The sequence below is a fragment of the Triticum aestivum genome, chromosome 7A (genome assembly GCF_018294505.1).
Source record: "Triticum aestivum cultivar Chinese Spring chromosome 7A, IWGSC CS RefSeq v2.1, whole genome shotgun sequence".
NCBI classification, from domain to species: Eukaryota; Viridiplantae; Streptophyta; class Magnoliopsida; order Poales; family Poaceae; genus Triticum; species Triticum aestivum.
In genome coordinates, this window is record NC_057812.1 from 612,173,423 (window position 1) to 612,198,031 (window position 24,609).

A 24,609-nucleotide genomic window follows, 5' to 3' on the forward strand; every position below is an offset into this window, starting at 1 on the left:
CGTTTTCTTTAGCATATATCCATGAACAAAAAAATAATTCATATATACAAAAATGCTATATGAACATACATACATATGAGCATATACAGAGAGCATATACATAGCCAAATCCATATACAGAGAGCATATACATACATACGTACATACATATGAGCATATACATACATAGCCAGATCCAAATACATATGAGCATATACATACACATATGAAAAAATTTATCACACATAGAGAGCAGCGGCGGCGGCGGTGATGGTCAGAGTGACAGGGATCGATGGGAAGGGGTGGGGAGCTCACTGGGGGCGCGACGGGGAGGAGGCCGGGGACGGGGAGGAGGCCGGCGATGGCGCGGGGCGATGGGGAGGGGGCCGGAGATGGCGCACGCAACGACGAGGAGGAGGCCAGCGACGGGGAGAAGGCCTGCGGCGGCGCGGGGCGACGGCGACGGGGAGCGGGCGACGATGGGCTCGGGGCGGCGACAACGACGACGAATGGCCTGGCGGCGTCGGGGGCGAATGGGAGCAGTTGGCGAAATTTTCACAAGTGCTACCTTATATACCCAGAGCAATGGTCCCGGTTCGTGGCACGAACCGTGACCAATGCACAACTATGGTCCCGGTTCGTGCCACCAACCGGGACCATAGGTCTCTTTTCAGCAGCCGAAAGGGCGGGAAGCAGAGGCCTATGGTCCCGGTTGGTGGCACCAACCGGGACTAAAGGGGGGCATTGGTCCCGGTTTGTGCCACGAACCGTGACCAATGCCCCCCTTTAGTCCCGGTTGGTGCCACCAACCGGGACCAATGGCCTTGTGCTGCCCCGCGCCCAAAAGTTTAGTCCCACCTCGCTAGTCCCATCGTCCCGAGCTCCTCTCAACTGCAGGCTTTCGGGCCTAATCTGTCACTGCAATGCATGTGGGCCTACCGGGCCTGCTGCGGGCCTGAGTCCTGGCCCATGGTAGGGTTTCTAGTCGTATTCAGGCCGTGGTGGCCGAGTAGGTGGCATTTTTTTGTTTTTTTGTTGCTTTATTTAATTTTCTTTTGTTTTTTGCTTTATTTTTTAATTCTTTATGCTTTTAGTTTTAGAAAAATTATAAACTTTTTGTTAATGCCATTAGTTTTCAAATTTGAAAACACTTTTTTGGTTTTTTTTGTTTTCTTTGTTGCTTTATTTATTTTATTTTGTGATTAACTTTACAATAAAAATAGTTTTTTCCTGTTTTTTGATTTGTTTTTTGCATTATTTATTTTCTTTTGTTTTTTGCTTTAATTTTTAGTTCTGTTTGGTTTTAGGTTAGCAAAATTATAAACTTTCTGTTAGTGCCATTAGTTTTAGAAAAATTATAAACTTCCTATTAGTGCCATTAGTTTTCAAATTTGAAAACACTTTTTTAGTTTTTTGTTTTCTTTGTTGCTTTATTTATTTTATTTTGTGATTAACTTTACTATAAAAATAGTTTTTTCCTGTTTTTTTATTTGTTTTTTGCATTATTTATTTTCTTTTGTTTTTTGCTTTTATTTTTAATTCTGTTTGCTTTTAGGTTAGCAAAATTATAAACTTTCTGTTAGTGCCATTAGTTTTAGAAAAATTATAAACTTTCTGTTAGTGCCATTAGTTTTAGAAAAATTATAAACTTTCTGTTAGTGCCATTAGTTTTCAAATTTGAAAACACTTTTTTAGTTTTTTTGTTTTCTTTGTTGCTTTATTTATTTTATTTTATGATTAACTTTACTATAAAAATAGTTTTTTCCTGTTTTTTGATTTGTTTTTTGCATTATTTATTTTCTTTTGTTTTTTGCTTTAATTTTTAATTCTGTTTGCTTTTAGGTTAGCAAAATAATAAACTTTCTGTTAGTGCCATTAGTTTTACAAAAATTATAAACTTTTTGTTAGTGCCATTAGTTTTCAAATTTGAATAGTTAAAATTGAATTCTTTGAAAATTGTTTGAATCACAAGTTTGTGATTAACTTACTAAAAAAATGAGAATAGATGCGCTTATAGAGAAAACTTGATGCACTTCGTGTACAAAATGGACAATCACTTTCAAATAAACTCTGAAAAAATTGAAAGTTGGGATGGTATCATAATTTCACCCACATAGCATGTGCATGTACAAAATGGACAATGGTAGCATGTTCGTGTGTTACAAAGTTGGCATGGTATCATCATAATAGTTGCGGGAGAAAGTCTTCACTTTTTCTTCGCTTGTGTCATTTCCTTATTGCGCCGTAACCATGGATAATCTTCATTGTTTATCAGGATGCTTGGGTCATCCTTGACATTGAAGGGAGGAATTTCATGAAACTTTTCATAATCTTCAGACATGTCTGTCTTGCTGTCCACTTCCAGGATGTCCCTTTTTCCTGAAAGAACTATATGGCGCTTTGGCTCATCGTATGATGTATTCGCTTCCTTATGTTTTCTTTTTCTTGGTTTGGTAGACATGTCCTTCACATAGATAACTTGTGCCACATCATTGGCTAGGACGAACGGTTCGTCAGTGTACCCAAGATTTTTCAGATCCACTATTGTCATTCCGTACAGTGGGTCTACCTGTACCCCGCCGCCTAACAGATTGACCCATTTGCACTTAAACAAAGGGACCTTAAAATCAGGTCCGTAGTCAAGTTCCCATATGTCCACTATGTAACCATAATATGTGTCCTTTCCGCTCTCGGTTGCTGCATCAAAGCGGACACCGCTGTTTTGGTTGGTGCTCTTTTGATCTTGGGCGATCGTGTAAAATGTATTCCCATTTATCTCGTATCCTTTGTAAGTCAATACAGTCAAAGATGGTCCCCTGGACAACAAGTACAACTCATCACAAACAGTGTTCTCACCTTTGAGACGTGTTTCCAACCAACTGCTGAAAGTCCTGATGTGTTCACATGTAATCCAGTCGTCGCACTGCTCCGGGTGTTTGGAGCGCAGACTGTTCTTGTGTTCATCGACATACGGGGTCACCAAGGTAGAGTTCTGTAGAACTGTGTAGTGTGCTTGAGACCAAGAATATCCGTCCCTGCATATTATTGAGTCTCTTCCAAGAGTGCCTTTTCCAGTCAGTCTCCCCTCATACCGCGATTTAGGGAGACCTATCTTCTTAAGGCCAGGAATGAAGTCAACACAAAACCCGATAACATCCTCTCTTTGATGGCCCATGGAGATGCTTCCTTCTGGCCTAGCGCGGTTACAGACATATTTCTTTAGGACTCCCATGAACCTCTCAAAGGGGAACATATTGTGTAGAAATACGGGCCCCAGGATTACAATCTCGTCGACTAGATGAACTAGGACGTGCGTCATGATATTGAAGAAGGATGGTGAGAACACCGGCTCGAAACTGACAAGACATTGCGCCACATCACTCCTTAGCCTTGGTACGATTTCTGGATTGATCACCTTCTGAGAAATTGCATTGAGGAATGCACATAGCTTCACAATGGCTAATCGGACGTTTTCCGGTAGAAGCCCCCTCAATGCAACCGGAAGCAGTTGCATCATAATCACATGGCAGTCATGAGACTTTAGGTTCTGAAACTTTTTCTCTGGCATATTTATTATTCCCTTTATATTCGACGAGAAGCCAGTCGTGACCTTCATACTGAGCAGGCATTCAAAAAAGATTTCTTTCTCTTCTTTCGTAAGAGCGTAGCTGGCAGGACCTTTATACTGCTTCGGAGGCATGCCGTCTTTTTCGTGCAAACGTTGCAGGTCCTCCCGTGCCTCAGGTGTATCTTTTGTCTTCCCATACACGCCCAAGAAGCCTAGCAGGTTCACACAAAGGTTCTTCGTCACGTGCATCATGTCGATTGAGGAGCGGACCTCTAGGTCTTTCCAGTAGGGTAGGTCCAAAATATATATTTCTTCTTCCACATGGGTGCGTGTCCCTCAGCGTCATTCGGAACAGCTAGTCCACCGGGACCCTTTCCAAAGATTACATAGTGTAAATCATTGACCATAGTAAGCACGTGATCACCGGTGCGCATGGCGGGCTTCTTCCGGTGATCTGCCTCGCCTTTGAAATGCTTGCCTTTCTTTCGACATTGATGGTTGGTCGGAAGAAATCGACGATGGCCCAGGTACACATTCTTCCTGCATTTGTCCAGGTATATACTTTCAGTGTTATCTAAATAGTGCGTGCATGCGTGGTATCCTTTGTTTGTCTATCCTGAAAGGTTACTGAGAGCGGGCCAATCGTTGATGGTCACGAACAGAAACGCCTTAAGGTTAAATTCCTCCTGTCTGTGCTCATCCCACGTACGTACACCGTTTTCATTCCACAGCTGTAAAAGTTCTTCAACTAATGGCCTTAGGTACACATCAATTTCGTTGCCGGGTTGCTTAGGGCCTTGGATGAGAACTGGCATCATAATGAACTTCCGCTTCATGCACATCCAAGGAGGAAGGTTATACATACATAGAGTCACGGGCCAGGTGTTGTGATTGCTGCTCTGCTCCCTGAAAGGATTAATCCAATCCACGCTTAAAGCAAACAATACATTCCTTGGGTCCTTTGCAAACTCATCCTAGTACTTTCTCTCGATTTTTCTCCATTGCGACCCGTCAGCGGGTGCTCTCAACTTCCCATCTTTCTTTCGGTTCTCACTGTGCCATCGCATCAACTTGGCATGCTCTTTGTTTTTGAACAGACATTTCAACCGTGGTATTATAGGAGCATACCACATCACCTTCGCAGGAACCCTCTTTCTGGGGGGCTCGCCGTCAACATCACCAGGGTCATCTCGTCTGATTTTATACCGCAATGCACCACATACCGGGCATGCGTTCAGATCCTTGTATGCACCGCGGTAGAGGATGCAGTCATTAGAGCATGCATGTATCTTCTCCACCTCCAATCCTAGAGGACATACGACCTTCTTTGCTGCGTATGTACTGTCGGGCAATTCATTATCCTTTGAAAGCTTCTTCTTCAATATTTTCAGTAGCTTCTCAAATCCTTTGTCAGTCACAGCATTCTCTGCCTTCCACTGCAGCAATTCCAATACGGTACCGAGCTTTGTGTTGCCATCTTTGCAATTGGGGTATAACCCTTTTTTGTGATCCTCTAACATGTGATCGAACTTCAGCTTCTCCTTTTGACTTTCACATTGCGGCCTTGCATCGACAATGACCCGGCGGAGATCATCATCATCGGGCACATCGTCTGGTTCCTCTTGATCTTCAGCAGCTTCACCCGTTGCAGCATCATTGGGCACATCGTCTGATTCCTCTTGATCTTCACCAGCTCCCCCCGTTGCAGCATCACCGTATTCAGGGGGCACACAGTTGTCATCGTAGTCTTCTTCTTCGCCGTCTTCCATAACCCCTATTTCTCCGTGCCTCATCCAAACATTATAGTATGGCATGAAACCCTTGTAAAGCAGGTGGGAGTGTAGGAATTTCCGGTTAGAGTAAGACCTCGTTTTCCCACATTCAGTGCATGGACAACACATAAAACCATTCTGCTTGTTTGCCTCAGCCGCATCGAGAAACTCATGCACGCCCTTAATGTACTCGCGGGTGTGTCTGTCACCGTACATCCATTGTCGGTTCATCTGCATGCATTATACATAATTAAGTGTCCAAATTAATAGAAGTTCATCATCACATTAAAACCAAAGTGCATACATAGTTCTCATCTAACAACATATAGCTCTCCAGAGAATCTAATTAATTAAACCATACATTGAAACTATGTAAAACATTTCAATGCGAAAACAAATGCGATCATAATTGCAACCAAGGTAACAATTGATCCAACGACATAATGATACCAAGCCTCGGTATGAATGGCATATTTTCCAATCTTTCTAATCTTCAAGCGCATTGCATCCATCTTGATCTTGTGATGATCGACGACATCCGCAACATGCAACTCCAATATCATCTTCTCCTCCTCAATTTTTTTTATTTTTTCCTTCAATAAATTGTTTTCTTCTTCAACTAAATTTAACCTCTCAACAATAGTGTCGGTTGGCATTTCCAATTCACATACAACCTAGATAAATAAAATCTATGTCACGCTGGTCGGCATAATTTTCATAAACAATAAATGAACCAATAGTTATAAAGATAATATACATACCACATCCGAATCATAGACAGGACGAGGGCCGACGGGGGCGGATACCAAAACCATCGCACTATATAAGATGCAATAATAAATGTAAGAAAATGATATAAGTATCTATCTAAACATACAAGTAAGAATATTTTTCCTTTCAGAAAGAAGATAAGAACAAGAGGCTCACCACGGTGGTGTCGGTGATGAGATCGGCGCGGGTGATCGACGACGGTGAAGACGGGGACGGGGCGTGATGGACCGCTAAATCTAGACAAATCTCGAGGAAAATGGAGCTTGGAGGTCGAGCTTTGAGAGGAGAAAGCTTAAGTAGTGTGGCTCGGGCATTCCATCGAACACCTCATGTGCATAGGAGGTGAGCTAGAGCACCACAAAGCCCTCTCCCCCTCGGCCAGAGAAAAACAAAGCACTGGGGTGCTCTGCTCGCGAGCGAGGGGTATATATAGGCACCTCATTGGTCCCGGTTGGTGACATGAGCCGGGACTAAAGGGGAGCCTTTGGTCCCGGTTCAAGCCACGAACCGGGACCAATGGTGGTGGGCCAGGAGCGAGGCCCATTGGTCCCGGTTCATCCCACCAACTGGGAACAAAAGGTCCAGATGAACCGGGACCAATGGCCCACGTGGCGCGGCCGGCCCCCGGGCTCACGAACCGGGACCAATGCCCACATTGGTCCCGGTTCTGGACTGAACCGGGACTAATGGGCTGACCCGGCCTGGACCAAAGCCGTGTTTTCTACTAGTGATGCACACATTACTTTGTTGTTATTGGCAGAAAAATAAAATTAATAATGCTAGGGACTGTGCAAAACGGGATTACATGCACATAAAAAACTGCCCAGACTTGAACTGCGAAGGAAATCGCTCCAGTTACACCCAAATGAGCCGAAGCTCACATGGTGGCGTCCACCATGACCGCCACCACATTGGAGGCATTGTCGGCGTAGCCGAGTCTCCCACAACTGATATCAATTTGTATGCTAATATTTTTTGGGATAAGCTGTAGCTGGGGAGGCATACAGAACCAGAACTAAATAGGATCGATGCACCATTGCCAACACTGGTCAACTGATTATTTAGTGATACACTGTGAGGCAACAAGAAGCAAGTACCCAAAAACACTGATTATTTAGTGATACACTGAGCAGCAACAAGAATCAAGTACTGAAAAACTGTAAGTATAGAACATACAAGAAAGTAAGTAAACCAATCCAGATTTTACATATCTGGTCAGAGTAGCCGCAATATGAACAGAAAATCAAATGAAACTTACTTGCTTCCTCCTCTTGGTTCCAACTTCCAATCATCATCATCATCAAACTCGATATTCTGCAGAGTGCGGCCATGTGAGCCATGTTTGCAATATGAAAGACAAAGAAATGATACATCACTGGTCTATGATTTCATAATGGATACCCTTTCATGTTTGTCCATGTGAAAGAACACACATACATCATATAGTTTCGCCAAAATCATGAGCCTTTTAAAACACTTATTTCTACCACAATGAATACCTCAGTGCATAAAGATTCGAAGTACTAAACTATTTATAATTGTCATCCCAACTTTCTTCCTTTTCCACTCCTCGCTTTCCTTATATCACCGTCCTTTTCGATATTGTCCTCTCCATACTATTAAGTAGCCAATGTCTATCAGCACAATGGCATAAGCATAATCTTACTATTTCTGTAATGTGCAATAACAAACAGAGTATAAGACTGCAAAGCAGTAAATATTGTATCTACAATAGGAAGATGTTTTCCAGATTGATTCCAACAACTCAAAAGTAAAACTAAAAGGTAATGATGTATTTCCTTGAGCTTGCCTTCAAGATTCTCAAATAGTTCAATTGACTGGCAAATAAAGATGGCAAGATCCATGTAAAGGATCAACGTATGCACACCTTAATAATATCTAGCCTAGAAGTGTTCGTTTAAGTTTCACTGCTGCAATAGACATGCCAATAGGATGGAGTAAACAAAATAGTTTCCTGAAAAAAAAGATCCCAGAAGATGTCATAGGCATGAACAGAAGTTTGCGGCAGAATAAGCTACATTAATTCTAGCAAACCCGCCACTCCATCTCACCAAACTGTTTTCTTAATTGGTCGCCCTCATCTTGAACTTGAGAGGAAAAACAATACTAACTATCTATTCTGCTAAAAACACATAGAAAATAACAGAAATAGTATTTACTTCAAGACTACCATGTTGTAGTTCTGCAGGAAAATTTGCAGGAATCAGTCTGAGGATTGATGCAGGAGCTTCACATTTGCCTTTTATTTCACGCCTCGGTATCTCTGCCATCATTCTGCAATTTTCATGACAGGGGCTTCGTTGTTCCATTCATGCAGTTGCATACATCCATGTAGGACGGAAATATCATAGCTGTTGAAAGAAAATATGCGTCAGCATTATAAGTTAAAACTGAAAGGCGGATAGTAGGAACATGAAAGGCAATGTGCGTCAGCATCACAAGATCAAACCAAAAGGCTGGGTGGATATGGTGGTAGTTCCATCCACATAAACCTGCACAAGAAGCAAGTTGAATGCCTTAGAACACAAACAGACATGCACGATCACCACACTTCCAGATAAGATTAATTCATGAATGAAACCAGAGGCACGCGCACGCAGACAAAACCTTTTAGATGAGAAATTGAGGATCCTGAGGAGGGGGGACAAGTGTGTGGCGGGTTGTGCCACCTCTCGACGTTCGAAGGGCGCCACCAGATCCCATTCCCCACGGGAGGGCAGGGCATCCCCGGGCGATAGATGAGAGGAGTGTGTCGCCTCCGCTAGGGGAGGGCAGGGCAAGGGAGGGAAAGAGTAGCCGACTCCATCGAGACGGGAGAGAGAGAAAAAACCTCGTCCGAAGAGACTCCTCGGAGATGTGCTCATCGCCGGCAACGACCCCACCCCCTTCGTCCTTCTTCCAGGCCTCCGCCGCAGAATCTTTGCTGCGAGTATCTGGTGGAGTGAGCGACGGCAACTGCTGGGGGTGGGGAGCGCAGTGACCGGCGGAGCGGCGGGGCATCCGGCGTCCCGTGAAGCAGAAGAGGGAGCGGCGGGCCACGGCAGATAGGTGCAACCGATGGGAGAGCGTGGGGTTGTGGTGGGGGGATTTTTTTTTCTTCGAGCCTCGGGGGGAAGGGATTACAGGGGTCGGTCGTGGGATTAGTGGGTTGAGCTACCGTGTTTGATGCTAAAACATTAGGATAATTTGGATCGTTAGATCTTTTGATTGGATGAATGAGATGAATTGGTTCTTCGCCTTCTCGTGTTTTTATAGGGGTAGTAGATACACTTTGCTATGTCATCAACGGGCGTCGGCGACCGTGATTTCTCGTGGAAAGCGCCGCAGCCTTTTCCGTTTCGTCGACTCTGCTTTGCCGCGGAAATATCAAGCGATCGAAGTACGCAGAACTCGTTTGCGTCGGCAAGGGTCGCGCGGAAATCGTTTGGATTTGCAATGCTACTCCAGATTACACTGTCAGATTCAGATAGCAGTTCAGCGTGTTACGCTTAGCCAGCGGTGCGGAATTGCCGGCATGGTCTACAAGTATGGTTAGACGATAAAACAATCTTTATCTTTACCTTATTTTTTTACTAGTAAACCAGCGAGTGCTTCTGGTGGTACGTCATTGGACATTTTATAGAAAAGTCCTTGCAGTTTTATGTAATTCGACCCGCACTCCTCATGTAAGTCAACCCGAACCGGTACATGCCGAGGGAAAAGAAAAAAAACACATGACGACCTTATCTCCCGCATCTCCACCTACAGGCGCCGCCACGCCCTTCCACGCCACGCCACGCGCCGCCCCCTCCGGCCACCGCCCCTCCGCCGCGCACCGCCCCTGCCTGCCACCGCTCCTCCGCCGTGCGCCGCCCCCGCCGTGCACCGCCACCACCCCTGCGGCTTTCCACCACCGGGAACACTCGACGCCGACACCGCACCTTCCCCCAACTCCTCTCTCTCCTCCTCCTTTGCCGCACCGCTCTTCATCACCCAGCCAACTCCGTCGAAACGGGCAGGCGGCGCTGGAGTTCGCCGGAACGGGCCGGCGGGCGGTAAGAGCCACGGCGGCGGCGCGAAAACTGTCAGATTCAGGCGCGGCATCGACGGATCTGGTGGCTGGTGTGGCAGCTTGCTAGATGGCGGCGGCTGGAGCCCTACTCATCCAGAGAAAGAGAGAGACAGGGCGTGAGGGAGAGAGGAAGAAATGAGAAGGAGAAGGGGCACAGGGTGAGGGAGGTAGGTAGGGCGGCGTGCTCCTGTTGAGGCGGCAGCGTGCGGTTGCCGGCAAGGGTAGCACATCTCGCTGGAGCACACGTTGTTCCTGGCCAGAGGCCTCGGATCGACCGGCTGGGCTCGGCGCTGCTGAGCAACGACGGTGGCGGGGGGTCAAGGGGATCGTTGAGGACGCCAGCAACAGCCTCTTCAAACTACGCGTAATCACTGTACCATTGGCTGCATCGGTTATTTGTATGAGATTCACCCTCTTTGTGTTGAGGAAAGAGCCGGAAGGAGAGTACATGGACGAGGAGGGGAAGAATGACTAGGCAGATTGCCCACAACTCTGCACAGGTGCAGCCAAACAAAGCCTAGCTGGACATCATTTGTCAAGGTTTGCACACAACTACACACTGAAAATTCTAGCTGGGTTGATTCAGATCTTGGTGCTACTGCCTATCATCCATAGCATCTCCTCTTTTTACCACCAGCCACCACTACCACAATGGTACAGATCTCACCTGAACTCCATGTCACTCCCTTGCCTTAATACCTTCTTATACTTGTTGTTTGTTTGGTCCATCTTCAGTTCCTCGCACAAATCAGGTTGTCTCACCGGCCTACAGAACTTGGATATTTGCTACGACAGTCTGTTGGTTGATGCCCATCGAGAGTTCAAGACTAATCCACACTAGACATTCTTGATTCCTTATTATTTGCATTATTTTTAGATCCATTACCTTCTTGCATATCATCATCTATGCAGCACATGCCAACAAGCTCTGTCGACGTGGTGCGTATATAGTAATCTAACAAGGCAGTACACATGTATGCAAGCAGGTATGCATCGATGGACATAGGCTCCCAATTATCTTCTCGCTCTGTACTACTTAGACCACACGCAAGCACCCATTATAAGTGATTTTCTATGCATCTCGATTTCATCCCATATCAAAGATTTTTTATCTTGATTTTCTTATGTATAGCACATGCATATTAGAGAAGTCACATCCGCTCAATTATCATGTATCACAAAGTTAGGCAGTAGTAGAATAAGATCATACAGCTGCCTGTTATTTTAGATATTATCATGTATAGTAAGGTGCCAGTTTGCAGGAAATAACGCACAATTGTGACACGAAAAGTTTGAACATAACCAACGCGGTTTTATCTTGCATTCATGAGACTCGCCTTTAAAGTGTTATCTTTCCACACAGAGAGATATATGAGACCATGAGGGTATCCTATAGACAAAAAGGACATTCAGGAATTAAAAAATTGAATCGTCTCCACAGAACAAACTGCAAGTTTTGAAATCATTGAAGTGTTGACAATTCCATAATCTCTTAACATAGGCTGCCACCATCATGCTTTTCAGGTAGGCTAATCCTTTTCTCCATCAAGTTGTTCATTGCGTTCACGACAGTGAGTAGCTCAGAACCTAAACAAATTCATAATATTGTCTGTTGATGTCCCCACCATGAAGGCCCGGAGGCTCTGTTCATAATCACCTCTCGCCATATCCGGGGAGGATTATGGTCTAGGGCTCTAGGCAGAGCGGCGCATGATGCTGTAGTGTGGCTATTGTCAATGACATGGTCGTGATGTTGTCCACTTTGTCCCGGTGGTTCGAAAGCAACGCAATGACATCATGTTTCTTCTCCTCAGCGAGTTTATTATTTTTCATAGACCTCATGGTATAAATATAAGTTCTTGATTCTTCTTCCACTCGATCATATTCATCTGCATCTACTTGGTTGAAATATATTTTTTCCCGAGTGAATACCTTGCTTCTGTACAACTGCTATGTAGGAGCAGAGTACTGAGGGCTGAGGAGACAAGTGCTGGAGAGGGTGGCATGCATCAGGATGAGGGAAGAAAGTGCTGGAGGATGTAAACATTTGGCGGAACATGTATATAGTGGTTCTTTGTGAGAAAAAAATGTATAGAGTGGTTGGTGTATACGTCCTTTTTGTGATAATAATAAATGAAGTGCATTCTGGTGCTATGGTTGTGACTAAAGATGTTAGCGGCAGAAGCAATTGCTACGTAAGTGTGAATAACCTGGTGTGGTGCCTCTTTTGATCCTGCTTTGTTTATTTTGCAAATCATTAATATATTTCCATCGCTTTTCTTCTTCCATGATTGCTCTAATCTCCAGCAGTTTTGTGTTGTTGATAATAAGTAGTTTATGCAGTTGTGATCATGAAATTGTATTGAGCAGAATAGGAAAATGTTAACGGAATAGATTATGCCTTAACTCTGTTCAAGATAGGTCTAAGATGTGATCATGGAATTTTACTTAGAAAAAAGGTTATTTGTTTAATGGAATAGATTGTGCCTGAACTCTGCTTGATTATGCTGTAACTGCTCGAGACAGGTCTCAACTTAAATAGTTAGGAAAGAAAAATGAGTGCCACCTGAATTATAAGTTTATAACACAACGTGTCTCATCCGAAATTGTGCTTACAAGGTGTTTAATCTGAAAACTACGTTCATGTATACAATGTGGTATAAAAGTTTGATGAAATCATCATATGAAAATGCTTCAGTGTTTCTAAATTACGTAGTACAGTATTATCATTTTTTTTGCATTATTTCCCAGTTCTCTTGAGGTACTATTCCGCGATCCCGCCTGCCAGATAAATGAGGGGTTTTGTTTACTTAATGTGGCTGCCTGGTTAACGAAGTCATGGTTTCTGTTAGCTATTTTTTTACACTACCTAAACAACAACTCATCTTTCTACCTACAATACACACTACTCCTCGATTACGTACAAGACACGGATGGTGTTGATGCTCTGAGGGCTAATGTTCATTTTTAGAGGAAAATTATCTCAGATTTCTAACTGAACTCTAATCACATCTAGGTATGGTTGTAGAACAAAGAACATATTACACATCAATGTAATCCCTTCTAGATTGCTGTAGAACAACTAAAGTTTATGTCCCCGTTGCAACGCACGGGCAATTTTCCTAGTGGATAATAAGATGGTTAGGCCAACTGAGCATGGACGTACCGGCAGTACGTTCGGAGAGCGAATGGACTCCTAATCCGTACTAATGGCCCCCTAAAATGGTGTAGCTAAACCCTGCCACTTGTAGACACGACCCCTGGAAAACGGCGGGGGTATACAATTCTGGCGCTGACGTGGCCACCTGCCTAGTGCGTGTCCGGATTGCGACATCGACAGGACACTACGACCTTGGCATAAAAAAACTTGACATAGAAAAGAGACGACACTAGGAGAAAATGAGTAATCCTACGGTCCTACTGATCTTGCGAATGTTTTTTTTTTTGCGGATGTTGGGAATGTTATTTCGGGACCGGCAAGAAGGAATAAACACATGGGTGCAACTGCTCTCTCGGACAGCACAAAACAACGAACACGCCGAGAAATAATGGAGCGACGGTGGTGCACCGGATCGAATGGCTGCGAAGTTGCGCGCCATGTTTTATAGACTCGGGGTCTTGACTCGAGCAATTGCCTAATTGGATGGATGATTGGCAAAGAAATATGATGCCGGAGAGGAAAGTCGACAACTCGTTATACGTGCAACATTACCTCAGATGCACAATCGTTTGTTTAATTAAAGAAGATGGGAAGTTTGGAATGAATAGATTTCACATAATAAAGCCCACACTAAAACCGGAAAAAATAAGCGGTCCGATATACAATGGCCCTGTTTGATACTCTAACTCAGTTAGAGGTTAGAGTTAGATTCTAACTTTGAACTAACCTAGACTAACTCTAACCAAAGAGCTGTTTGGATCGTAGGGTTAGATTGACAATAAATATTATTTCTCAATTATTTGACTACTTTGGACCATGTTTGAATGGAAAGGATAACTTTTTTTACTATTTTTTCTAGTGGGCCTAGGAGAACTAACCCAAATAAGCTCTTTTAGCGTGGGTTAGTTTTTTGAGGTGGGTTAGATCCAACTAACCCAAACTAACTCACCATATTTGGATACTTTCGGGTTATTTAAGCCCCAACTAACTAAAACTAACTCTAACTTAGGGATCCAAACAGGGCCAATCTCGAATGTGTTGGAGTAGTAGTGCCATTTGTATACAAAAACAAATACGAGCATGTACAGAACAGTGGAATTTCCTGTAGGCCGTGCTCGGTGCTGTGGTGCGGCACGGTGGTGTGGGTCCCAGCTCGGTTTTGGTGTCCCCGGAAACGCGCAGCGTGGGGCCTCCCGGGTTTGACCGGACGACCCGGACCGCGAGGCGTGTGTCGGGGCTGACAAGCTTTTGGTTTTCCACCTGGAGATTCGTGTGTGATTGGACGGGGCAGGAACCACTTTTTTTCTTGAGGTAGACTGGGCCGGAACCGTTGTGGTACAGCTTGCTTGCTGGGTGGGTCAAGAGTGAGTAATTACGGTCTCGCTTCCGAATTCCCAGGTCTCCGTCCGGTGCTGCGTGCTCGACTACTCCTACTCGAGTGCTGGTAGTACTCGGTTACGTGTTTCACCGTGGTTTCTGTCTTTGACGAATGCAGGGTTTGAGAATCGTATGGCTTGGCTGGCCGGCTTCGTGTGAGCACAAGTGATCCTCCAAGGACCGACGACGGCCTGCGGACGGCATCGGAACGCAACGCTGGCATTTCTGACGGCCATGGCTTCGTTCGCGCAGCAATCCATTGCATCCGAAATTTCCGGAGAAACGGACAATAGAGGCTGTCCGATCGACATGCTCTTTTACTTGAGCGGAGCCCGAGTGCGATCGTTATGCTAGAACTGAACTACCCCTGTTTTCGACCGAAAAAGAAACTCCCTCCGTTTGAAAATAGATGATTCAATTTTATACTAAAATTAGTATAAAATTAAGTCATCTATTTTAAAACGGAGAAAGTAATAACCGAACACTTTGTGTCATTAGTTCTGCTGGTGCGCACCGATCCGACTAAGGTCAACTTCAACGCGCGACCCTATCCTGTCTGCCCCCGTTCGTTTGGGGTAAAAGAGACATACGAGACGGCCCAGCGCGCGGGCGCAAACGGACAAATGTCCGGATTCTGTCCGCTTTCGACCCATCCCCGGCCCAAACTTGTGCTCGGTTTGGGGTGAAACGTACGCGCGCGGACGGCCTCGACGCACGCCCTTATCCCCCCCGTGGCCCGCCTGTCAGGGACACTAGCAGTCCCTCCGCTCCCAACGCTTCACCCTCTCTCCCCGCCCCACCCCGACGCCGGCGTCGCCGCTATTCTCCGGCCGCCTCCTCACCGCGCAGCCCCCCCGTCGTCCGTACCAAACCACGTCTCGACATGGCCGCCACCACGCCCGCGCTTCCGCCGTAGTTTTGGTCGTCGATCGGAGGAGGTTTGGCCCTCGCTGTCCTTGCCGGTGGCAGAGGGGACATGACTGCCGGCGACGTACCACGGCGACCGAGGCAGATTCCCACGAGAGCTCCAGAGCGGCCTGTAGCCGGCCGGCAACCACCCTGCTGCGTCGAGGTGATCATCGCGGCCTCTTCGCCACCACGAGCGCAAGGTGTTCGACCTTTTGCCAACAAAGGTATGGACAGTGGAGACGAGTTTTTCTATCATCACTTCCTTTGTTCATCGGACGATTCGTCGTCGGATGATGACGATCTTGTGGTGGCTGCACTGGTCGTTCATGACCATATTCAACGGCAGCTTCCTCGGTACAGGGGGTCAGTCCCTGGCCGTGCTCCCAACCTGAACCGCAATAGGGAGAGAGGCCACGCCCTGCTCTATGCAGATTACTTTGCCAACACCCCGCTTTTCAGGCCGGATAAATTTCGTCGTCGTTTTCGTATGGCCAGGCATGTGTTCAATCGTATCCAAGAGGGAGTGGTTGCTCATCACCCATACTTCGAGTGCAAGACAGATGCCCTTGGCAAGCTTGGATTCTCCTCCTATCAAAAATGCACCGCGGCCATCCGCATGCTTGCATATGGAATTCCAGGCGATCTGATGGATGAGTATGTGCGTATGAGTGAGACAACATGTCTGATGTCAATGTACAAGTTTTGCCAGGCTGTGATCGAGGTCTTTGACCCAGAGTACTTGAGGCAGCCAACTGCCGCTGATACAGAGAGATTGTTGGCGACCAACGCAACTAGAGGCTTTCCAGGTATGCTTGGCAGCATAGATTGTATGCACTGGAAGTGGAAGAACTGTCCATTTGCTTGGCAGGACCAGTACAAGGGGCATGTTAACGGGTGCACTGTCATATTAGAAGCGGTGGCATCACAAGATCTTTGGATATGGCATTCTTTCTTCGGCATGGCAGGTTCTCACAATGATATCAACGTGCTGCAGCGTTCTCCAGTCTTCGCGAGGCTTGCAGAAGGTCACTCCCCACCTGTCAACTTTGAGATCAACGGCCACCATTACAACAAGGGATACTATCTAGCAGATGGTATATATACTCAGTGGTCAACTTTTGTGAAGACAATCTCGAAACCCCAAGGTGAGAAGAGAAAGAGAGTGTTAGAAAGGATGTGGAACGTGCTTTTGGTGTGCTTCAATCCCGGTGGGGTATCGTTCGAAACCCTGCACTGTCATGGGATGAAAGGAAGCTTTGGGAGGTGATGACTACTTGAGTGATCATGCACAACATGATCGTCGAGGACGAGCGTGATGAGAGTATCTTCGACCAAGGATTTGATTATCAAGGTGAAAATATTGAGCCCCTGCACCAAGACCCGGCCACATTTGAACAGTTTGTCCAATTCCACCGTGAGATGCGTGATTGGCACACTCATGTGAATCTTCAAAATGACTTGGTTGAGCATGTGTGGGATCACGTTGGCAACCAATAGATGTATTTGTCCATTTTATGTTCAGTCAAGACAATTTCGATTTGGTTGTAAAACTATTTTATTAAAGACAATTTCAATTGGGTTGCAAAACTATTTTAATTTTTAGACAAATATTTGGGTTCGAAACTAGTTTTAATGCAAATTTGTGTAATTCTTGGCCCTGACGGGCAGGATGCGGCCGCGCGCTGGGCGCACGGCCACCGCATCCCAGGACAGGCCCGGACACGCCCCCAAATCCCTACCCAAAGGGACAAAAACAAGACAAAACGGACATCCGTTTAGGGTTACGCGGTGGAGTTGGCCTAAGTAGGAGGCAGGAGACACTTGACCTTGAGACCGCGAGAGGGCAAAACATTCCCATGTGAGGCTGTCATGTGGAGGGAGGATGCCAACAGAATCCAACTCCGACGCCGGTAGTGTGCACACTCTGGCCTGCCTCCTGATTGCCTGTAGATGCGCCAATTCACTGGCCGCCCTTGACTTTTGTTCCGATCGTCGTACCTGCGCGGAGATTTCAGATCCCACCTGCCTCTACTTCTCTGCTAATTCTATTCCTTCTGGTGTACGCAAATCACATCTAGAAAGAAAGAGTAGTGCGATTATTTTGTTGGAGATTTTTTTTAGGGTAATTATTTCATTGGAGATGACGCTGGCTCTTGGACGTTCAGGCTCCGGTTTGGTCGATCAAGCTAGGGCCCAGCCCAACCCAATCATAGCGTGCCACCGACCGTGTTGGAAGGAACTAACCTGCAACACCATAGGAGTATCATTTCCGGCACATTCTTATGTAACATCCCAAGTACCAGTTACCATGTGGGCTCTCTGGTATGCTCGTCGGCAGGCACTCCATGAAAACATCTTCCAAAGTCCTCTGAGCACGCATAACTTCATCATGAGATACATCAGAGAGTTGGAGGACTGCAAACCGAAGAAGAGTGCTCCGCATTCAGCTCCGAATGTTGTACAACCAAGGCAGAGGTGGATCTCTCCACCGCCGGGGTTCGCGAAGATAAGAGTTGATGGAGCGGTCTCGAGAGACAACCTGCATGGCTCGTTCAGCGCAATCTGCAGAGACTCCTATGGCCAGTTTTTGGGTGCATCAGCAATCAAAATACAGGGGGTCACGGAGCCCGCAACTCTCGAAGCACTGGCTTGCCGAGAGGCGCTAGCACTAGCTTCAGACTTGGCCCTGTCCGATTTCATTGTGGCAGACGACATCAAGAATGGTACGGGAGGGACGTATGCTAGCATCGTCAAAGAGATTAGTGAAACGTCAAGAGACTTTCATCAATGTACCTTCATCTTCGAAGGTAGATCCACCAATATTGAGGCGCATAGTCTCGCTAAGCACGCTTTCGGTCTGGATCTTGGGCGCCATTTGTGGCTTATAAACCCACCAGACATTCATTGTATCCCTATGAACTTATTTGAATAATAAAGTGTGTTTAGACTCAAAAAAAATGTAACATCCCAAATTTTTAATTTGGAATGTTGTGACGCCCCCGATTCAATCGTACACTAATCATGCACGCAAATGTGTACGATCAAGATCAGGGACTCACGGGAAGATATCGCAACACAACTCTACAAATAAAATAAGTCATACAAGCATCATAATACAAGCCAAGGGCCTCGAGGGCTCGAATACAAGTGCTCGATCATAGACGAGTCAGCGGAAGCAACAATATCTGAGTACAGACATAAGTTAAACAAGTTTGCCTTAAGAAGGCTAGCACAAACTGGGATACAGATCGAAAGAGGCGCAGGCCTCCTGCCTGGGATCCTTCTAACAACTCCTGGTCGTCGTCAGCGGGCTGCACGTAGTAGTAGGCACCTCCGGTGTAGTAGGGGTCGTCGTCGATGGTGGCGTCTGCCTCCTGAACTCCAGCATCTGGTTGCGACATCCAGAAAGAAAGGAAAAGGGGAAAAGGGGGGGAGAAAGCAACCGTGAGTACTCATCCAAAGTACTCGCAAGCAAGGAACTATACTACATATGCATGGGTATATGTGTAAGGAGGCCATATCAGTGGACTGAACTGCAGAATGCCAGAATAAGAGGGGGATAGCTAGTCCTATCGAAGACTACGCTTCTGGCAGCCTCCGTCTTGCAGCATGTAGAAGAGAGTAGACTGAAGTCCTCCAAATAGCATCTCCAAGTAGCATCTCCAAGTAGCATCTCCAGTAGCATCGCATAGCATAATCCTACCCGGCAATCCTCTCCTCGTCGCCCTGCGGAAAAGCGATCACCGGGTTGTCTGTGGAACTTGGAAGGGTGTGTTTTATTAAGTATCCGGTTCTAGTTGTCATAAGGTCAAGGTACAACTCCAAGTCGTCCTGTTACCGAAGATCACGGCTATTCGAATAGATTAACTTCCCTGCAGGGGTGCACCACATAGCCCAACACGCTTGATCCCATTTGGCCGGACACACTTTCCTGGGTCATGCCCGGCCGCGGAAGATCAACACGTCGCAGCCCCACCTAGGCAAAACAGAGAGGCCAGCACGCCGGTCTAAACCTAAGCGCACAGGGGTCTGGGCCCATCGCCCATAGCACACCTGCACGTTGCGAGGGCGGCCGGAAGCAGAACTAGCCCCCTTAATACAAGAGCAGGCTTACGTTCCAATCCGGCGCGCGCCGCTCCGTCGCTGACGTCTGGAGTGCTTCGGCTGATACCACGACGTCGGGATACCCATAACTACTCCCACGTAGATGGTTAGTGCGTATAGGCTCGTAGCCGACTCAGATCAAATACCAAGATCTCGTTAAGCGTGTTAAGTATCCGCGAACGCCGAACAGGGCCAGGCCCACCTGTCTCCTAGGTGGTCTCAACCTGCCCTGTCGCTCCGCCACAAAGTAACAGTCGAGGGCCGTCGGGAACCCAGGCCCACCTCTACCGGGATGGAGCCACCTGTCCTTTCAGCCCCCTCGTCAGAATCACTTGCGGGTACTCAATGAGCTGACCCGACTTTAGTCACCATCTGTATAGTATGTATGAATGTATAGTATATACCCGTGATCACCTCCCAAGTGATCACGGCCCGATAGTATAGCAAGGCAGACTGACAAGAATGGAGGGCCAATGATGATAAACTAGCATCCTATACTAAGCATTTAGGATTGCGGGTAAGGTATCAATGACTGTAGCAACAATGACAGGCTATGCATCAGAATAGGATTAACGGAAAGCAGTAACATGCTACACTACTCTAATGCAAGCAGTATAGAGAAGAGTAGGCGATATCTGGTGATCAAGGGGGGGCTTGCCTGGTTGCTCTGGCAAGAGAGAGGGGTCGTCAACTCCGTAGTCGTACTGGGTAGCAGCGGTGTCGGTCTCGGTGTCTAGCGAGAGAAGAGGGGGAAGAAACAATAAATATAATGCAAACAAATGCAAGACGATGCATGACATGACAAAGCGTGGTGCTAGGTGTGCCCTAACGTGGTACGAGGTGGTACCGGTGAAGGGGGGAAACATCCGGGAAATTATCCCAGGTGTTTCGTGTTTTCGGGCAGAGGAGCCGGAGGGGAAAAGTTGCATGTTTGCTATGCTAGGGAGGTGTGGCGGACGAACGGGCTGCGTAACCGGAATCGTCTCGTCGTTCTGAGCAACTTTCATGTACAAAGTTTTTTCATCTGAGCTACGGTTTATTTTATATTAATTTTAAAAGATTAAAATCATTTTTAGCATTTATTTTAAATATTTTAATCCAACATTATCCAGAACAGTGCACGCTGACGTCAGCATGACATCAGCATGACGTCAGCAGTCAACAGAGGCGTTGACTGGTCAACTGACGTGTGGGTCCCGTTTGTCATTGACTGTTTAGTCTAATTAATGTTTAACTAATCTAATTACTGTTTAATTAAACTAATTAGTTAATTAGGTTAATCTAATTATGATTAATTAACTTAATTAATTCCTTAATTAATTAATTAATTTAATTATTATTTAATTATTTTTATTAATATTTCTTTTAACGTTTCTGGGGCTGGGCCCCACTTGTCATACTCCAAGGGGCCCCAGTTGCCAGTGGCACATAGGCCACTGGAGCGGGCTTAACAGGCGCGGTCGGGGGCGCTCGCCCGAACCGGCACGGGCGAGGGGAAACACCGGGGCACCGGCGCCGGAGGTGGCCGCAGGGGGGGTGCGCGGGCGGGAGCGCTGGGGGCCAGCGCCGCTTGGTAGGGGCGGCACGAGCGGCCGGTGCAGGACGTGGGGCGCGTGCGGCCAACGGCCAGTGGCGACGCCAGGAGAGGGGCGAGGCCATGGCCGAGACGGCCGGAGCAGGGGAGTTAGTGGCGCAAGGCGGGGCCGGAGGCCACGGCGCCGGCCAGGCGGCCGGGACGGCAAGCTGCGGTGGCGGGGACGCACGGCGACGTGGTCGGGGGCAACAGGCGCGGGTCGGGCGAGCCCAGTGCGCAGCCGGAGCGCGGTGGTCGTGCGCGGGCGTCGGGACGGCCGAGGTGAGCGCGAGGGAGAGGGGGGGAGCTCACGGTGGGGGAGTAGGGACTAGGGCAGTGGGCTCGGGGCGGTCCGACGAGGTAGATCGACGACGAGGGCGAGGTGGCAGCGACGGCAAATGGCGTCGGGTCGACGACGAGGCGAGGCCGCGGCTTCACCTGGGCGCCGCGTGAGGGAGAGGAGGGGCGACGAGTCCGGGAGGGGCGGCGCCGACGCCGGCTTGCATCGGGCGCAGGGGTGAGGCGGCGGGGCCGAGGCGGAGATGAGGAGGACGGCAGCGACGGAGGGGTGGCTCCGGGCGGCGGCGAGGTCCTCCTCCCTCGATCCCGATCTAGTCGGGGGAGAGGGGGATATTTTCGTGGGGGGGGGGGAGGAATCGTGGGGAGAGTGGGGAATGGGGTTAGGGTTTCTGGTAGTGGGGGGGGTTATAGCCGGGGGTGGGCCGGCTGGGCTAGGTGGGTTGGCCCAGTTGGATGGCCAGCTGGGCCGAGGCCCAGTGAGGGGGGGGGGCTTTTAACTTCTTTTGTTTTCTTCTGTTTTTATTATTTTTCCCTTTTCTATTTTATTTATTTTAGTTAGCGAAACAGCTTTACAAAAATATAACCCCTACTCCTAAATTAGCATAACAACATAGGCCACCTACTCTAAAAAGTTTGGTGATTATATAAACTAGATTAACATTTGTTTAGTATTTAAAAACATTTAAAATAATTGTTTTGCTGCTGTTTTACCCATCTCATATTATTTAAACATTTTATGCATGTGTGGTTTTTCCCCCATAATTATCTATGCAATATTTGGTTCACTCCGAACATTTTAGTTTTAATATTTGAAAGCTTTTATTGTTTGCCTATTTTTCTTAATTTGAATTTGAATTGGTTTCGAACTAACTCGAGATTAGCAACTATAAATGAGGTGACGTGGCGTCATTAGCAGAGGGTCACTGTAGCTTAATTACCCGGGCGTCACAAATGTTATACATTAGATCATCAATGCATACCATATTTCTTTTGCATTTTTTGATTGATCCTAGAAATTCTACGCAACTCAATGACCCCTGGAGAGAGTTGGGGATTTTGATATTTTCATATTTGAGTTTTCTCAAATTTTGAGAATAGGATCATTTGATTTTATTTATTTTATCATCAATTATTTTTATTACAAAAATATGAAAGAGAGAATAAAATGACTTTCCCAAAATAGAGAAATACCGAGGATTTAATAATAAAATCAAATAAGGTTTTTTTTGGAGTTTTTCGGTGTTTTATTTAAATTTAGGAAAAAAATGCGTTTTTTAAAATTGCATTTTGGTCCCAAATAAATGTTCACCTTGTGAGGCTTGATTTTAGAAACTCGTGAAAATTTATTTCGGAATTTTTTGAGTCCGTTTAGCATTTCTTTTTCTTTTTCTTCCGAGCGGAATTATTTAAAAAAAAACCGCGCCCGACTGGGCCCGACCGCGCCGCCGCCGCCGAGTCCGGCTCGGGCATGCCACCCCCGCCGCCTTGCCCCCTCCCCAAGGCAGCACCCCCCTTCTCTTAAAAACCAGCCGCCCCGCCGCCCTCACCTCACCCCGCCCCGCCGCCGCCAGCCACCGCCGCCGCCGCCGCTTGCTACTGTCACCGCCGCCGCCGCCGCTACCGCTGCTGAGCCGCCCCGCCGCCCCGCATAGCCGCCGCCGCCGCCGGAGCCCCGCCCCGCCCGCCGGAGTACCTCGCCGGAGGTATAGCCGCCGTCGTACGCCGTTCGTTTTTTTTAAGAAACCGCCTCGGGTTTTTTTTGAAACCCTAGATCGTTTTTTTCTCTGGTTTACTTAATTAGTGAATGTTCACCGATTCGTTCGTTTTAACGAACGCGTTCATCGTTTAGTTTCAGATAACGAACGTTCGTTCGTTAATCTGTTCTTCGTTTTTCTTTTCTCGGATTAAATCCGTGATTTTTCTGATCGCGATTTCTGATCCGATTTTCGTTTTAGTTTAACTTTTCGCTCGTTTATCGGAATCAGGCGATTCAAGCGCATAGAGTTTCATCTCGAAACCCTCTATCCGTTTAACCAACTTAAACAAGATTTTGCTAATGTAAAACTTGCCCTAGATCCAGATTACTAGAACGAAGTTGTTTTCTTTCGCTGTTTGACTTTCGTTGCTTCGTTCGATTTGATTCTTTTTGCCAACCGGAGTTCTTAAGTTGAACCTTCTGGTTAGATCTCTTATTTGAGTTTTACGTGTGCATTAGATGAGTACTTATTATATGCTCGTTTGTTTGTTTGCGATAGAGTACCCGGAGTGCGCCGCCTGTTACTTCGAATCGTTAGGTTTCCCGGATCATCAGCAAGGCAAGTAACACTTCGATCATACCTTTTCTACTACCCAGTTTTATTGCATTAGATCAATCCTCACACATTGCATGATTAGGATCTAATTAAATTGTGGGATGGGAAGTAGATGAGGTAGTACCTATTACCTGTTTATTATCAAACCTTTGGGAGTTACTTCTACGTTTGCTTATTATGCCATGCTATGCTAGTAGACGTGGATTGGGTGAGTGAAATCCATTGACAGATGTGAGATTGATAATTAATGGTTTATCTAAGGTGGCAACTTAAACACACATCTGGGTGGATTAAGACACCTGGGTATTCCAGGACTTGCCTATTTTCTTTTAGACCGCCACCCAAGCTCAAAGGGATCATAAGACTATTCATACTAGAAACTTCCGTGTGCAGCCACAAGCTATTATGGGCTCTAGCATAGTTGACTAAGTTGTGCGAACTCTTACAGTGGTAGACTAGCAGATGTAGGGGATGTAGGTGGTACGGTCTATCCGATCGTAAGGTGCTAGCGCTTCTGAAAGACTATGTCTCGGTCATCCGTCTTCTCAAACACCCTGTAGTGCGAGAAACCAAACGGAGGCGATCGAGTCTTTTGGGGAAAAGTGCGCAAACCTCTGCAGAGTGTAACAAATTAATTATGATTAGCCGTGTCCCCGGTTACGGACATCTTGAGTATTTAGTACCTGGATTATCATGTGAATCTCAACATGTT

The 24,609-nt window shown here is 46.7% G+C and overlaps 3 long non-coding RNA genes across 5 annotated transcripts; 1 reads left to right on the forward strand and 2 right to left on the reverse strand.

Annotated features, from left to right (window-relative positions):
* Positions 1-5,912: 5,912 nt before the first annotated feature.
* Positions 5,913-6,157, reverse strand: LOC123148612 (uncharacterized). Its single transcript, XR_006474007.1, has 2 exons — positions 6,081-6,157; positions 5,913-5,993 (listed from the first exon to the last, which is right to left on the reverse strand). It is a non-coding gene; the product is annotated as an uncharacterized lncRNA (long non-coding RNA).
* Positions 6,158-7,096: 939 nt separating this feature from the next.
* LOC123148613 (uncharacterized) lies at positions 7,097-9,233 on the reverse strand. Of its 3 annotated transcripts, none has more exons than XR_006474009.1 (3): positions 8,719-9,223; positions 7,590-8,603; positions 7,097-7,404 (listed from the first exon to the last, which is right to left on the reverse strand). It is a non-coding gene; the product is annotated as an uncharacterized lncRNA (long non-coding RNA). The 3 variants fall into 3 exon arrangements; XR_006474010.1 differs by having other exon boundaries at positions 7,097-8,065; positions 8,282-8,603; positions 8,719-9,220; XR_006474008.1 differs by having other exon boundaries at positions 7,097-8,603; positions 8,719-9,233.
* Positions 9,234-9,749: 516 nt separating this feature from the next.
* LOC123148614 (uncharacterized) lies at positions 9,750-12,450 on the forward strand. The gene is made up of 2 exons (XR_006474011.1): positions 9,750-12,005; positions 12,121-12,450. It is a non-coding gene; the product is annotated as an uncharacterized lncRNA (long non-coding RNA).
* The last annotated feature ends 12,159 nt before the right edge of the window (positions 12,451-24,609 follow it).